Source organism: Cricetulus griseus, chromosome 8 (genome assembly GCF_003668045.3).
Source record: "Cricetulus griseus strain 17A/GY chromosome 8, alternate assembly CriGri-PICRH-1.0, whole genome shotgun sequence".
In the NCBI taxonomy this organism is placed as follows: Eukaryota; Metazoa; Chordata; class Mammalia; order Rodentia; family Cricetidae; genus Cricetulus; species Cricetulus griseus.
This window is the reverse complement of record NC_048601.1, coordinates 5,101,366-5,116,622: the sequence shown is the minus strand read 5'-3', so window position 1 is coordinate 5,116,622 and position 15,257 is coordinate 5,101,366. Positions and strand designations below refer to the sequence as shown.

The following is a 15,257-nucleotide window of genomic DNA, read 5'->3' as shown; positions in this document are numbered from 1 at the left end:
TTCTACCAGTAAAAGCTCACTCAGTCATGCCGTGGACAGGCTGCAGAACACACTGTACTCTGAAACCCCAACCCAGGGAAAGACTAGGCTGTGAAGCCATTATTGTGGAAACCCTAGGCAGGAGCCCATACAGGAGCTGCACTCAGGGGGCCTCCTAGAGGCTAGCCATGTTCTGAATGGGCTTGGCAGGTCCGTCTCCAGGGTCATCGTCTTGCCCACAAGGTGCACTCCTGTAGCTCAGAGTGCATGGTCTAAAGCATGAGGAGAGCTAAAAAGCAAACACAACTTCCATTTAATAGTCAATTCTACAGTGATTTTTAAGAACTGGGTGGGGGGAAGGGGGCCAAGAGGTATAGAAGCTGATTAATATGGAAACAGTAGGAGACCCAGCGGAGGCACAGGGGCTCTGGGGAGATGAAAGGCATTTCATTTATCAAATATAGAAAAAAAAGTCACCCAAAGAGGGGGCAATTTGGGGTGGTGTTTTCTTACATGCTGAGGAAATAGCTGAGGCCCTCAATGTTTACAGAATAGTCCCCAAACCAAAGGGACTGCTGACTTGACTTTTAAAAACTGTTTTTGTCATAAGAAAGGTAAAATACTTATTAAAAACACTCATCCCATAACTTTAACTTGATAATACTTGCTTCTATTTTCGCTATTTTAACGTCAATTAGAGGACAACCTTGTTAAACTCAAGGAAACCTCAACTCAAAGTGCAAGCTAGCTGGGGTGGGGGGGGGAGTCAAAGTGCAAGCTAGCTGTGGGGTGGGGGGGGAGGAGGTGGGGAGGCAACTGTAAACCGAAAGCTCTTTCCTCTGAGAACAATATAACCTGGTTGGCTTTTCCATCGTACAGGGTACAAAGCTAAACAGCCAGAGACTAATAAATACAAGAAGCAACTTGAAAACCGTCATTTCTGAGAGAATTCTAGCAACAGGTCAAATATGAGATTCATGGTTTGGTTTTACAGGTTTAAAACTCATATAGTGATAAAATGAAAAAAAAATTAAACCCACTGTTGTTCTTTATTCCATTTGCCAAGCAGAGTCATTTATTCCCTATTAGATAAAGTATAATAGACTGTACCGAAAGGGTCGCTGGCCTGCCATTTAATGATATTGCCAGTCCTGGTCTGCATTTTCCCGGCAATGTCCCTCAACACAGAATAAATGGCTGATCCCTTCACAATAACAGCTGATTTCTATTTATTAAGCTAAAAAGGTCACCATTTTCTACGGCTGGGCCGCCCTGCACTATTGATAATTTTATGCATAAACAAATGGAAAATTTGTGCCACATAAATATGCATTAGCAATTACTTTTTACGCTTGCAGCATGCAAATGTGTACCTCGCAGGGTCTGGTGGCTTTTGTTTTAGCTCTTGGACACAGAAACAAAAGAGCACAATAAACAATTTTCAAATTGCCAATCAATAAGCAATGCAAATTCTGAGGTAAATGGCAAAAAAAAAAAAAAAAAAACTTGCCCAGAGACAACAGGACAAAAGTGAGGGATATGTGTGTAGGGCTCTTTTTATAGGATTTTTATTCCTTTCCTGTTTATAATGAAAAAGGCTAAAGTCCCCTTGACACAGACCAGCCAGGAAGGCTGGTTCCACAGCCGATGCCAGATGGACAAGTAGAAAGTACACACATTTTGAGTAAACACACAGCACACCCCCAAAAAAGGGGTTGGGGTGAAACCATGTTCCTATGTGGCATTTCTGAGACACCGCCTGCACAGACTTCCGTTCAGCCCCGGATAACCAGAGGAGTTTGAATTTCAGGTATTTTAAGCATCAGGCACTATGGACAAACGTCAAAGCTCATGCCCTCCACGTTTAGCTTCGCTGTTTTGTTTGCTCATTTGTTCACTTTTGTTTGTTTGTTTTTCTAATGTCAACATCCTCAGTAAAGGGGAAAATATACACTCAACAAGTGAGATGGGGTGGGGCTGGAGAGATGGCAGTGGGGAGGGGGAGGGGTCTAAGAGGGCTTTTGGGGGCAACCATGAGAACCAGGCTTCCCACACGAAAAGCCACAGGACAAGTTAGGGCTCCTGCAAATGCCTGTAACTCTGGGTCTGAGGGATCCTATATTCTATTTTGGCTTCTGGATGTGGGCACACACACACACACACACAAATAAATAAATATTTGTAAGACAAAAAGTAAGTTTTGGGGCACTCTTTTTAGGAACAAATATAGAAGGGGTACAAGAGGGATGTTTAAGAAATAAAGAGTCTGTAAAATGTTTAATAACATACCTTACTTGCAAAAAGAAAAAAATCAAGACCAGTATCAGGACTCCAGACCACACACACACACACACACACACACACACACACACACACACACCGGAGCTATATGATAGACACACCAGTTAGAGGGAAGATATGATACCTAAGTTGAACACACAGTGGAGACCACCTAACTGCTGGACCAACAGTGAGTGCAGTCACAGTCACGGTGATAGCCTGTTACTTTCACAGTGACACTTTGCTTCACCTTCAAAGTTTCTGTGGGTTCTTGGTACTGTTACTTGCATTGGAGAGGTTGTGGGAGTCAGGAGCTACTGGGTGAGATCCAGGCTCACACCCAGGGGCGGGGGGGAGGGGGAGCAGCATCTCTAACAGCCTGGCTTCTAACCCTGCCTTCTGGGAGCTCCCTCTGAGCACACCATGTAGACCCAACTGCAACAGTTCTTCCCAAATATGCGGATGGCTTCGCCTTTGCATAAATAAGCCAAAATGTATTTGAAAAATAAATTCAGGGTTTCTGCAAGTTTCTTTAATGAACTTATTAAAATACTTTAGCTACTGTAAAATATACAGATACTAATTTGTGTGTTATATGGATGCACCTTCATGCATTAATGCAAGCCCACTGAGAGCAGACCAGGGCCTTCGTAATCATGTGAGAACAGAAAAATATTTTGTGATCCTCATCATGATCTTAATATGATTAAATCTTCTACTGTCACCCAGGATTAAAGGGGCTTCATCACAAACCGACAAAGTATTTTGAGCCTAGATGCAAATATAAGGCGTGTTGGGAGAGCTATGTTTTGCCCAGACTCTGAGAATTGGTCCTCAACAGAGAAGGCCATGTAGCCTCTGCAAGTATTTCCTCCCCAACACTGTTGGTGTTAGAAAGGTGGGTGTTGGTGCTGTAGAGATGGCACAGTGTAAGTGCTTTCCCTGACCCCCAGAGCCCACATAGAAAAAAGTGCATGCTCAGGTTCTCAGAGCCCACTCTAAGCCATTTGGCAAGTTTCAGGCCAGAAAAAGACACTCTCAAAATAAATAAATAAATAAATAAATAAATAAATAAATAAATAAATAAATAAATAAAGCAATGGTGCTTCTCTGAGGACTGGCGGCTGACGTGTCTTCTTGCCCCCGCACCTATTTCCACACACCCAAAGAAATCTTGATGGGGACATTAATAATAACAGTGATTTCTTCATGTCAATAATCTCTAGAGAGATCACAGAGTGCGTCACATATATGAACACACGTGAAGGCCCCAAAACACTTGACAGTTGATTCGATTATAAAAGTATTATTTCCAATACTGAACTAATTTTCTTACCCTTAGCAGTCTTAGTTTCCATGTTGCCTTAATTAGGGTTTCTATTACTATGGTGAAACACCATGACAAACAAAAAAAAATCAAGTTGGGGAGAAAAGGGTTTACTTGTCTTATACTTCCACGTTATAGTCAATTATTAAAGGAGGCCTGGAGAGGAGCTCACACAGGGCAGGAACCTGGAGGTAGGACCTGAGGCAGAGCCCATGCACCGGTGCTGATGACTGGCTTGCTCCTAGTGGTTTTCTCTTTCTGCTTTCTTATAGAACCCAGGACCACCAGCCCCGGGATGGCCCCATCTACAAAGGGCTGGGCCCTCCCTCATCAATCACTTATTAAGAAAATACCTTACAGCTGGATCTTATGAAGCCATTTTTTTTTTCAATTGAGTTTCTCTCCGTTTCTATGAATGTAGCTTGTGAAGATGACAGCGACTAGCCGGGGCAAGTGTCTTCTTCCCCTGTGTGTCCTCTTCACTCAGTCTGAAGATGAGCATACAGAAAGTTTGAATTATGACTCATCTTACTATAGACAAGCATGAGCTCACTGCAGCCCTCCCGCCACAGGACACGGTTTCAGTGACAGTCCCACACTGCCCAGTCTCTCACTCTCTACACAGGTAAAGATTTCATACTACAACTCTGACAATTCCAGATGAATGAAACACCATCCAAAACTCAGGACAGACGTGCATGGGAAGGAAGTACAAAGCCTGCTACACAACCCACACCACGGCAGCCCAGGCCTCTTCCTTCCTCCCTTCCCTCATTCTACCCGCCCCCACATGGAGGGGTCCTACACGCCGGTGTTCTACCACTGATCTGCACTCCTGCCCCAAGCCCGTTTTTATAACAAGAATACCTGAGTCAAGGAGAAACAGAAAGCTCTTCAGAGATTTTGTGCAGGGAGCAGAGCCGCTGTCCACTGCCCAGGATGAAGGCTCTACAGGCCTCTTGGGATGGTCCCTAGACAGCGTGTTTTTGATGGCAGGAGGACAGAGATGTGGATGTCAGTGCAGTCCAACATCCAGCAATGATGCTGTCTGAGAGAGCGCAAGAGGTTCAGAGGCGAGGCAGGGCAATGCTCACACACAGGGGTCATTTGGCCCTTCAGAGCCAAGGCAGGGGGCCCTCTACACACACAGGGCGTAAATTGTCCCCTGGTAATTTAGGCACCCAATGATCTTTGATAAAATCCCTCAACCTGACTATGCCTCTGTTTCCTCAATTTCAAAGTCATCCAGACATACTCCAGGGAAAGTAAGAAGATGAAACCAATAGCAAGGGGAAGACTGCCTGCCCTAGAGACAGACGGCCTGAAACACAGGGGAAGGCCACGGCTCACCCAGCACTCAAGATCTGTCCTGGTTGGAAGTGATCCTTTCAGGTCTCTACTGCCACAGGCAGGGAGCTAACTGCCAAATACTTAAGAGGGAGAAGATTTACTGTAAGCTTCTCTATGAAGGTTGGGGTGGGGGTAGCACTGTCAGTCCCCAGAATCCACATAAAAAGCGGAATGTGGTGTTGTGTTCTTGTCATTCCCAGCACACGGAGGAGCAGAGACAAGAAGTCTCCAGCCTCACTGAGCAGTCAGAGCAGCCTGCTTAGCAAGTGTCAGGCCAGTGAAAGACCCTATCTCAAAAAGAAAAGGAGAGAGAAGAGAAGAGAAGAAAAGAAAAGAAACTTGGAGATGGTCCTCTGTCCTCCACTGACAACCTGCCCTCACACGCCAAACTCACATGCATACATTAATGCATGCAGTCATATGCAAGCATTCACATGTGCACACTCATGCACGCACTCACACACTCATAAAATGCACTCATGTGCACACTCATGCATGCACTCACACACACACACTCATACATGCACTCCACACACATACACACACACTCATACATGCACTCCACACACTCATACATGCACTCATGTGCACACTCATGCATGCACTCATACGAACACACTCAAATGCATGCATCATACACATGCATTCACACTCGTGCATGCACTCACACACAGCCATGCACACACTCATACAATGCACTCACATGCACACACTCATACAATGCAGTCACATGCACACTCTCATGCACACACTCACATACATGTAGTCACACACACTCACATGCATGCACTCATACACATGCATTCACACACACACATTCATACACACACTCATGTATTCACACACTTATGTATGCACTCACATGCACACACTAATGTGTGCACTCAATTTGCACACTCATATATGTATACTCGCATGCAATGCTTCCACAGAGGTTAGAGTCTTATAAAGGAGGATATTCATTTTTCACCTATAGGAGAAGCTCCTTACAACTCACCAAGTATCTTTAGAGAAGTATACAGCATCTTCAAATGAGCCAGACACAATTAAAGAAGCAGAGTTCATGTTACATAAACATAACTAACTTCTCCCCCTTTCAAAATCTCCAGTTGTCAAGTCACAGTTACTGCTTGGAGACTGAAAATATGAACAAAGGGCTTCTGCTTTTTGAGCAGGGAGTGATGCTTTGATACTGCCATCAGCAAAGTCTTTCCACCACTCCTGCCAAGGTGACTGGCGACTCCACACTTGTCAACCAAGAACAGAGTCAAGCCAGCTCCAAAGTGGCAGCTTCAAAGAAAGTGACCTGAGGTCTGTCTATGCAACACCCCGCTGTTCCTCCCATTATTTTAAGGAGGGCTTTAAAGTTTTCAAAATAAAATAAAACACTTTCTGTGTTTTACTCCGTCTAAATATTCCCCAGGTCTTCAGGCTTGCTTGGGCAGACATTTCTACTTGGCATGGTTCTCAACCTTTATCTCGGGTCTGGCTGGGTCTACCCCTTTCCTCCAAATTACAAGAAAATAAAACTCATGGAGAAGATGATGAATTCAACCCAGCCACACGGTTACAACACAGCAGAGGTGTGGGCAGATGAAAGTCTGAACTTCTCTCCTGCCCGCAGTACTCGCTGACACATGGGATGTAAGAAATGACAAGGGGTAAAATCTGAAATCTCCTGCAGCATGGAACAATCGGTTCTTTCTAGAAATGTGTGACTATCAGAGTTGTGTTACATTAAGTGCCTCTTTATTCGTGGGTAAAATAGTTTCTACTGTGTGTGTGTGTGTGTGTGTGTGTGTGTGTGTGTGTGAGTGTGCATGTGTGAGTGTGAGCATGCATGTGTATATGTGACTGTGAGTGTGTATGTGTGAGTGTGTGTGTATGTGTGTGTGCGCATCCATGTGTATATGTGTATGTGTGTCTGTGAGTGTGTATGTGTGTATGTGTAATTGTATGTATGTGAGTGTATGTGTATAAGTGCCTGTGTGACTCTGTATGTGTGTGTATGTGTATGAGTGTGTATGTATGATTGTGTGCGAGCACGCATGTGTATATGTGTATGAGTGCCTGTATGAGCATGTGCATTTGTGTGTGTGTGAGTGTGTGTATATGTGTGTGTATATGTGTGTATGTGTGTGTGAGTGTGTGTGTGTGTATGTTTGAGTGTGTGTGTGTGAGTGTGTGTGTGTATGTTTGAGTGTGTGTGTGTGAGTGTGTGTGTGTATGTTTGAGTGTGTGTGTGTGTATGTTTGAGTGTGTGTGTGTGTGAGTGTGTGTGTGTATGTTTGTGTGTGTGTGTGTGTGTGTGTGTGTGTGTGTGTGTGTGTGTGTGTGTGTGTGTGTGTGAGCCAGGGACAGAGGTTAGGTGTCTTCCTCTAATGCTGTCTTTCTTATTTCTTTGTGATGGGGTCTCTCCCTGAATCCTCCAATACTCTAGGTATGTACCTGTCTCTGCCACCCTCATGCTGGGATTGTATCACCCAGCCTGGCTTTTACATGGGTGCTGGAGATAGGAACTCCTGTCCTCAAGTCTCCATGACAATTACTTTACAGACTTCTAACATGGAATTTAGATAGCACTGTACAGTGGGCATGCTTTTACGCTCACTGGTGAATGTTAGGTGTTGTCTAAGGGCCGTCTTTTTAAAATTAACCAATTAGTTGATTTTATGTGCTTTGCCTGCATATCTATCTGTGTACCACGCGTATAAGTTGCAGAGAGTCACTGCCGTGTGGACTCTGGGAATCGAACCCAAGGCCTCTGGAAGAGCAGTCAGTGCTCTTAACCACTAAGCCATCTCTCCAGACCCCTCAAACAGCAGTCTTACATGACGATGAGGCAGGCCTCAGGGTTTGAACATCCTAGGCAGGGCATGCTTCTCAACATCTTGAGGACACAGGGCAGCTCCCACACAACAAAGAACTCTCCCAAATGTAGAGCTGGGGCATGGGAGCCCTGGACAGGCCGTGCTTTTATCTAAACCACTGATTTGACTCTTACGTTTGTCACATAACCAGAGCAAAGCTTGTGGAGTGTGGCATTTCCCGGGCGCTAATGACTGGTTTGGCACAAGGCGATCAGCTCTTGCCTCCTCGCTAATTCCACTCAATGCCCTGCGCCTCCTCTTTGTAGTTGGAGCATACACTGAGCCGTGGTTCAAGTGACAGAGGTCACCATTACCGAGATAAATGGATCATAAAATCGCTCATCATAGTATTTATCACACTTTGCACAGGAGAATGTTAAAAAATAAAGCAGGCAAACAGGGATGGCCGGAACCATCCATGTCAGCAACATGAAATGGAAATGGAAATTGATTTGTGAAGAAAGAGGTAACCTCTGAGTTCCTGCTATCCCATCTTTAGCATATGTTTAGGGATCTGTTTACGTACCATTAGTGAGAAGACCTCTAATGAATGGTACCCTCTTCCTGGAGAAAGCTGTTGTTACACTTGCCCAGTTCACGCTGCTCGCTTAAGCTACGGAGCTATGTCTTCATCTGTTTCCTGCAGATGGAGCCCAGGATACCCCCTTTGCCCTTCATGCCAGTCCTCACACCAAGCAAAGAAAAGTTCTGAGCATCTGCCTGCAGATTAAAGGGCAGGTCTGTCTCATTGAGGGCACTAGTGAAGAATGAATGCTGGTCCAGTAGAAAAGACGCAGCCCCCCCCCCATATGTTTTCACCCACCGAAGGACAATCTCTCTCACTGTTTTACTTGTAATATGAGAGCTGGGGCTTAGAATGCTGGTGGGCTTGCTGAAACTTCAGCAGGTACTGTTTCTCTGAGGAAAACAAGCTCTGAACCTGATCTGAGAGTTTATAGTCCTCAAGTAGCATCTCAGAAACCTCACCAAGATGTAGAGTTTTAACATAGAGAAAAAAAAATCTCTGACCCATCACAGGCAATGTAATAAACAAGCCATTCTTACAAGACGGTACCTTACCCACATACGCAAGCCAAAATTGTCAGGCATTTGTTTTTGTTTCATATTTAGGAAGCAAAGAGAGGTGACTATGGCTCTCATATCTGCAGATACCTTTAAAGTTATATCATACTTTGTTAAGCTTGTTTCAACAACAACAACAAAAAATATGCATTTGGTTTCTAACCATACAGGTTAAGTTGTTCCAAAGGCTTCAGATAATGTATTTTAGATTCAGATTTAAAATACACATACATAGACACATAGACACGCAGACAGACACACACACACTTACACACAAATACAGACACAGATACACAGACACACACAGAGAGACACACAGACACACACATACACACAGACAGACACACACACAGACACACAGAGAGAGACACACACACACACATACACACAGACACACACACACACATACACACAGACACACACACACAGACACACACACACACACACACACACACACACACACACACACACACACCATGAGGCATCTTGGGAATGGGAGCTGAGTAAAAAATGGAAAACTCTCTTATGTTTCCAGTATGCCTCATACACATAGCCTCAAGGTGATTTTATGTCACATATTTAGTGCACCTGCAGCTTGCCAAGTGAAAGGAAATGTTGACTTTTTTGCTTGTAGTTTCATGTTGAGACTCTGAAAGTTCTGGATTTGGTGGCACTTTTGATTTCTGATTTTTCAGATTTGGGAGTCCTAAGCTGCCCTCATAGTGGTCAGCATGAGAGCCTCCTATGCAAGGGCCTGGAGGCCAGCACCCTGGAGAGCACTTCACGACCTCGGTCATGATGACAATACCGAGGACTCGGGCATGAGTCCACTCATTCAGCAGGACAGAAAGACTTAGCTGAGGTAAACAACTTGACCAAGACCTAACAGCAGGCCGTTGGGAGACTTGGAGTGTAGTCAATGCTTTCCTGTCTGAACCACACACTGGTAGCTCAGAGGTGCAGTCCATTGCCCCAAAGTGACATTAAAAGAGAGACAATTTAGTTAAAGAACAGTGTAAACAGAGTTCCCCAGAACTATGATGGGGTGTGGATAGAAGGTTCTAGAGCAATGAAGGGCCTCAGCTTCCCCTGGAAGCCAATGATAAATTCCAAGACAAAATCTGAACTAAAGCAATGCCTAAAGAATGGCCTGGAGTAGACCAGCTGAGGAAGGTGGGTTACCAGGCTCGGGACCCTCTAATGAGGAAATGGAAATTCAGGTGTACCGTGAGGGTCATGGTCACATAGCTGTTCTGAGAGCCTTGCTGGCCCTATTCGGTATCGATCAACAGACAGGGCTCAATATTATCTACTACTTAGGATGTTTTACTACTCGTCTTTTCTGGTTCTTAAAAATACGGTGTTCTTGGGTGTTGGCTGCTGGCAGAGGTGCAGTGGAATGGCGTCTTGTGACATCATCTCTTTCTGACTTGTCACAGCACACCGCAAGGTAGCGAAAGGGTTAAGAAAAATCACTTGGACATTTAAATGTTATTTTTGGTAGGACTTTATTGAAGGGTTTGTCATGATTATAGACAAAGTTCCAACAAGGTCAACATCAATGATCCGAAGGCATGAGCAGGTAAGCTGAAGAGAGATGAAGTAAATTGTTTAAATGTTGCAGGAAAGGTAATTCTCACGGCTGCCTCTGCCACCAGGCTAACTTCCATTAACATAGTTAGAAACTCTCTGATATGAGGAAAATTACTATAACTTCAGATATTACTCTAAGGAGTTATTGCCGTGGAATAGGAATGAAGAGATGTAGATAAATCTGCCCATGTTCGCCGTTTCCACAAACGTGTGCACAGAGGATTGGAACTTTGGAAATCACGCCTGATACCGGAGGCTGAGTTCAGTGGCACAATGCTCCCTGTGTGACTAAAGCTATGTATGCCATCAGGGAAGTTCTGCTCCACGTCTGGCGTGGCTTGTAGACAACACAGAGTCCAGAGGCGAGCTCTCAAAGGGCAAATCTGAGGAAAGGGGTGGATTTTCCAGACAGGTTGACATTACCGAAACATCATCACATCCTACTGCATCTAAATACCATGGTGGGTGCTGAAAAATAACAGGTATGGACATGCCGTGACCCCCTCCCTATGATCAACCAGGGTCTGGCCAAGTAAATGTGGACACAACAGTAAAACACAGCTAAGTATCCAACAGATACTTCAGGGTACCTGTGCTGAGTGGGGGTCTGGGAAGGAACTACAAGAAATCCAAGCAGCAGATGGAAGAAGTCAGTGTGCTAAGACTTATTCACATGTCAAGCATCAGTCATCCCAGTCCTTCCCAAAGCCCAAAGCAAGCACTTGGGCATAGGGCAGACATTAGTAACAGCCTGCAAGACGGCTTACATATGAAAGAGCTTACAGGCCGGAATCTGAGCGTCAAGCTCAATTACAAACGCATGTTGAGCCAGCGGATGTCAACACACCAAGGCTGCTCAGTGGAGGAAACAACTAAAGTAAAATGATTAAGAGCAAGAAAAACAGGGGAAAAGAAACGTACGGATAATGTAATGTGAGGGACAGTGAGTGGGCTCCTGAGCCCCACAACAACACTGAAAGTGGCTTTACTGGGATCCTATGTCCCTGCCAAGGTGACACGCTCACACCCATTCCTGAATACTATGTTTTTCTACCTTACTTTCAGAACTGGGTCTTTCTTATAGTTCAAACGTTCTCCCCTCAAATTGGCATAAAACTCCAAGTTTAGTTTATGTCTTTTGATCATTTGGTAGTATACCTTGCCACAGCAATAACTAGCAACAAAGCAGAAAACGGTGTTTCTATTCCGGTTCTCTTACATTCACTAGTAAGTTAATGTAACAAACTTCCATTAACTTTAAGCCATTCATAATGTCATTCCGTCAGCCTCCAGTTCTGCCAAGATAAGATCCACACATCACTGCTGCAAAAGAGCCAGAAGTACATGTATCTATAACTGTAAACTTGAAAAGCTAAGCAGAACTCTGACGTCGGAACCCCACAGAACAAGATCAAATATGTATGCCTGTCCATCTGTTCCCCTTCATATAAATAATTCCCCAGGACCAGTGCTGGGGGCTCTTCCAGGCAAGGATAGGGTGTCTTCATTCTGTCTGTCCCTGGTCCTTCTTCAGAATTGCCTTATCAGGACTCACAAAATCCTCCAAACAGCACCCCAGGGACACAACACCACTACAGGGCCAGACGTATGGCACCAGGAAAATCTCTCTGCCTGCTCCTGCCCTATAACTAATATCAGTGCTTCCGGAAAACACAGGAATATGCCAGGAAAGTCAATAGTCTCCCCATTCTGCCCATGAACAGAACAGTTCTATAAGCAAACATGACCCTCACGGAATAGGTGCTCAGCTCTAAGAAGCCCTGTCCCTGACTCCCCATCAGCCTATGGAAGAGTCATCCAAACATGGGGTTTCCTGCACTGTCATCTTCACTAATGGAAAAACTGTAGCTGGAAACAGCTGCACTTTGGAGCTTGCAGCATGAAACATCCTTGGGTGTTGGGGGCCTTGTTCTGCTTTATTCCATTCCTACGACAAGTACCCTGACCAAGAGCAACTTACGGGAGGACTTTATTTCAACTTCCATTTCCAGACCACCACAGTCTATCATTGAAGGAGGTCAAGGCATGAGCGCAAGGCCTGGACATTAAGGCAGGCCGGCTGGCTACCACCTAGTGCCCCTAACCAGAGGACGCACTCTCGGCCAAGGAACTGTAGCGAAAACCATGGAGGCTGCTGGATGCTAATGTCGCATGTTGGATCCACCAAACAAAAATGCCAGGGAAAACCAGCAGTGAACTTCACAGATTATGGCACACAGAGACGCACGTCAATATTGCAAAAGGGGGACATCTGTGCACCCACCAGCAATGCTGAAAGACACGTTCCTGGAATCACACCTGCAGGATCTCATCAGGGACATCCACACACTCCAAATTAGAGAAAACAATCCAGAAATCCAAAACCTGAAACATCTCTGGCCTTTTACTTCAGCCTGTAATACATTGCTATATGTGAGCATTTATCAATTTATAATGTATATATTTTATTATAAGAGCCACACACATATGTTGCCATTCTGTTTCTTATTAGCATCTTTTTTTTTCCTTACTAATAAGATCTTCTTTATTGCTAGAGATTTCACCACTCACATTCTTGTCTTTGGTCAGCATTCTTCCCCCACCCCCACCTAAACCCACTTCCACACTTGTCCACAAATACTTTTACTATGATAGAAAACTAAGCACAAGAACGAGGTGACTTTTATATTAGGCAGCCCCAAATCCTTTGAGCCCAAAACTTCAGACTACAGGGATGGTATATGTAGTTTAAAAAAAAAAAAAAAGGACTGAAATTTTAAACACTTAACTTGTTCTGTGTCTCTTGTGTTCACTACAGGGTAATTACCCCAGTCAACTAACCCTTTTCACACACTATTTTTATTTGGCTATTCTAACATGCTACTTTAAACTGTACAAATAAGACCTGTATGTCATGCCAAGAAGACTGCTTTTATAAAGGAAAATTAAGTCAAAAACTCCTGTTTACATGAGATGCTATTTTTTAATATGGATCACCATTGACGTCTGAGCCACTCATAAAAAGTCAAGGGTAAGTTAAATAAATGTTAAAGAAATAACATATTCTAAAGTCATGAAGTCATCCATAAACTAGATATAATTGTCAGTTTTGTCAACTTGATACAATCGATTGTAAGAGATTCTCCAAGAGAGATTGTCTCTATTACGTGGGACTGTGAATTTACCTGGGGGGGGGGTTGATTTGATTACATTAATTGTGGGAAGACCCAGCCAGCTGTGGGTGACTCCGTTCCCACAGCTTGAGCCCATGACTATATGAATGAGAGAAAGTGTGATGAGCACAGGCGTGCTGTGCTCATTCTATCTTTGCTCTTGAGTATGGGTGTGACTGGCTGTGGAGCTCCAGCCTCAGCTTTACAGGACAGTATCCCAGAACTATGGTCTTCATATATTTACCTGCCACACACATAGATTCTGGGGGTATTCAAGGTTAACTCAGAGGAGTGTAAGGCATAGTCAGTCATCTGCCTCAGTTTCTTTTAGCATCACAGTGATTAGCATCACACTGCAATCCAGTTAAAAATCTGCAAGTGGCTGATAGGCAGAAATCAGGCTTACCAGGGATGTCCAGCATGGGTACCATTTATGCTTGGGAATTGCTGGCCAGCTCTTTCTATTCTAAATAACCCATGTGGACCTTCACCTCCTCCCGCTTTCCTGTTCCAAGGGCCTTTCTCCGCTCTGTCTCTGGAGCTGCAGCTTGCTCTCCAGAAATGGGCATTGACTGCTGCAGAGACCCACTGGTGGATCAATGGACCAAAGGGGGTAAAGGTCTGGACTCTCCGTGAAACATGGCTACAGCTAGGATTTGCTTCAAGTAATGACCCAGGTCCTCCCATCTCTGGTGCCTTCCAAGAACTAAGTGGATGGTGCTCAAGCATATGGGAGCAGCTGCTGGTCTGTGCCCCACACTGGCTACTTGGCAGGAGCCACTCTCTGTTGGGAGGGATCACAGAGGGATGAGATATTGTTTATCATCTATTAAAGCTTGCCTGAGGATTCAGAAAGCAAAGTCAGCCACAAGCAATAGAAGCCAGGCACACACCTTTAATCCCAGCAGCCAGAAGCTAGGAGGTGGTGGTGCACACCTTTAATCCTAGGACTAGGGATTAAGAGGTAGATGGATCTCTGCGAGTCCAAGGCCACCCAGACCTACACAAGAGTGAATCAGTCTAAAAGAGAATTACAGCTCAAACCTTCAATCCCAACATGAGGCAAATATATAAGGTCTCAGAGAAGCACTCTTTCTCTAGCCACGCTGAGGAGAAGTTATAGGCTGAGGCTTGGGGAGAACTTGTGGAGACAGGATCAGCCCTTTCAGCCTGAGGTAGAGGTGAGAGCTAGTGGCTGGCTGCTTTGCTTTTCTGATCTTCAGCTTGAAGCTTGAACCCCAATATCAGTGACTGAGTCATTTATATTTTTTGTGTTACACTGGCCAGCATTCAGAGCTCTGGCCTCCCTCCTCCCTGCCTGCCTCTTTCTCTCTGTCACCCTCACCAGAACTTGGAGTGGCAGGTATTGGACATGTGCACATGTCACCTAGGAAACAGCATTGGCCATGCTCTCTCAGTACATATTAATCCATTTGGGGGATAACAATTTCCTCTTCAAATACTATGAAATATTTTCACACTAAAAGAATGAAAATTTCTAATTAAAAATTTCTTCTTAAAAACACTAATAACTAAAAAATAAAATCGTCTTATTCTAATTAACTCACAAATAAATGCATTACCTACTTACTATGCATCCCG

The 15,257-nt window shown here is 44.5% G+C and overlaps 1 protein-coding gene across 6 annotated transcripts in view; it reads right to left on the bottom strand.

Moving 5' to 3' along the window:
* The window catches only part of Sox5 (SRY-box transcription factor 5), a 970,651-nt gene that overhangs the window by 682,788 nt on the left and 272,606 nt on the right, over nt 1-15,257 (bottom strand). For 4 of the 6 annotated variants that reach the window (XM_035448567.1, XM_035448569.1, XM_035448570.1 and 1 more), the window contains exon 4: nt 3,940-4,074. The exons of the other annotated variants lie outside the window; for them this stretch is intronic. The gene's annotated coding sequence lies outside the window, so the exon portion shown is untranslated. The remainder of the gene's footprint in view (nt 1-3,939; nt 4,075-15,257) is intronic. 6 annotated transcript variants of the gene reach the window in all.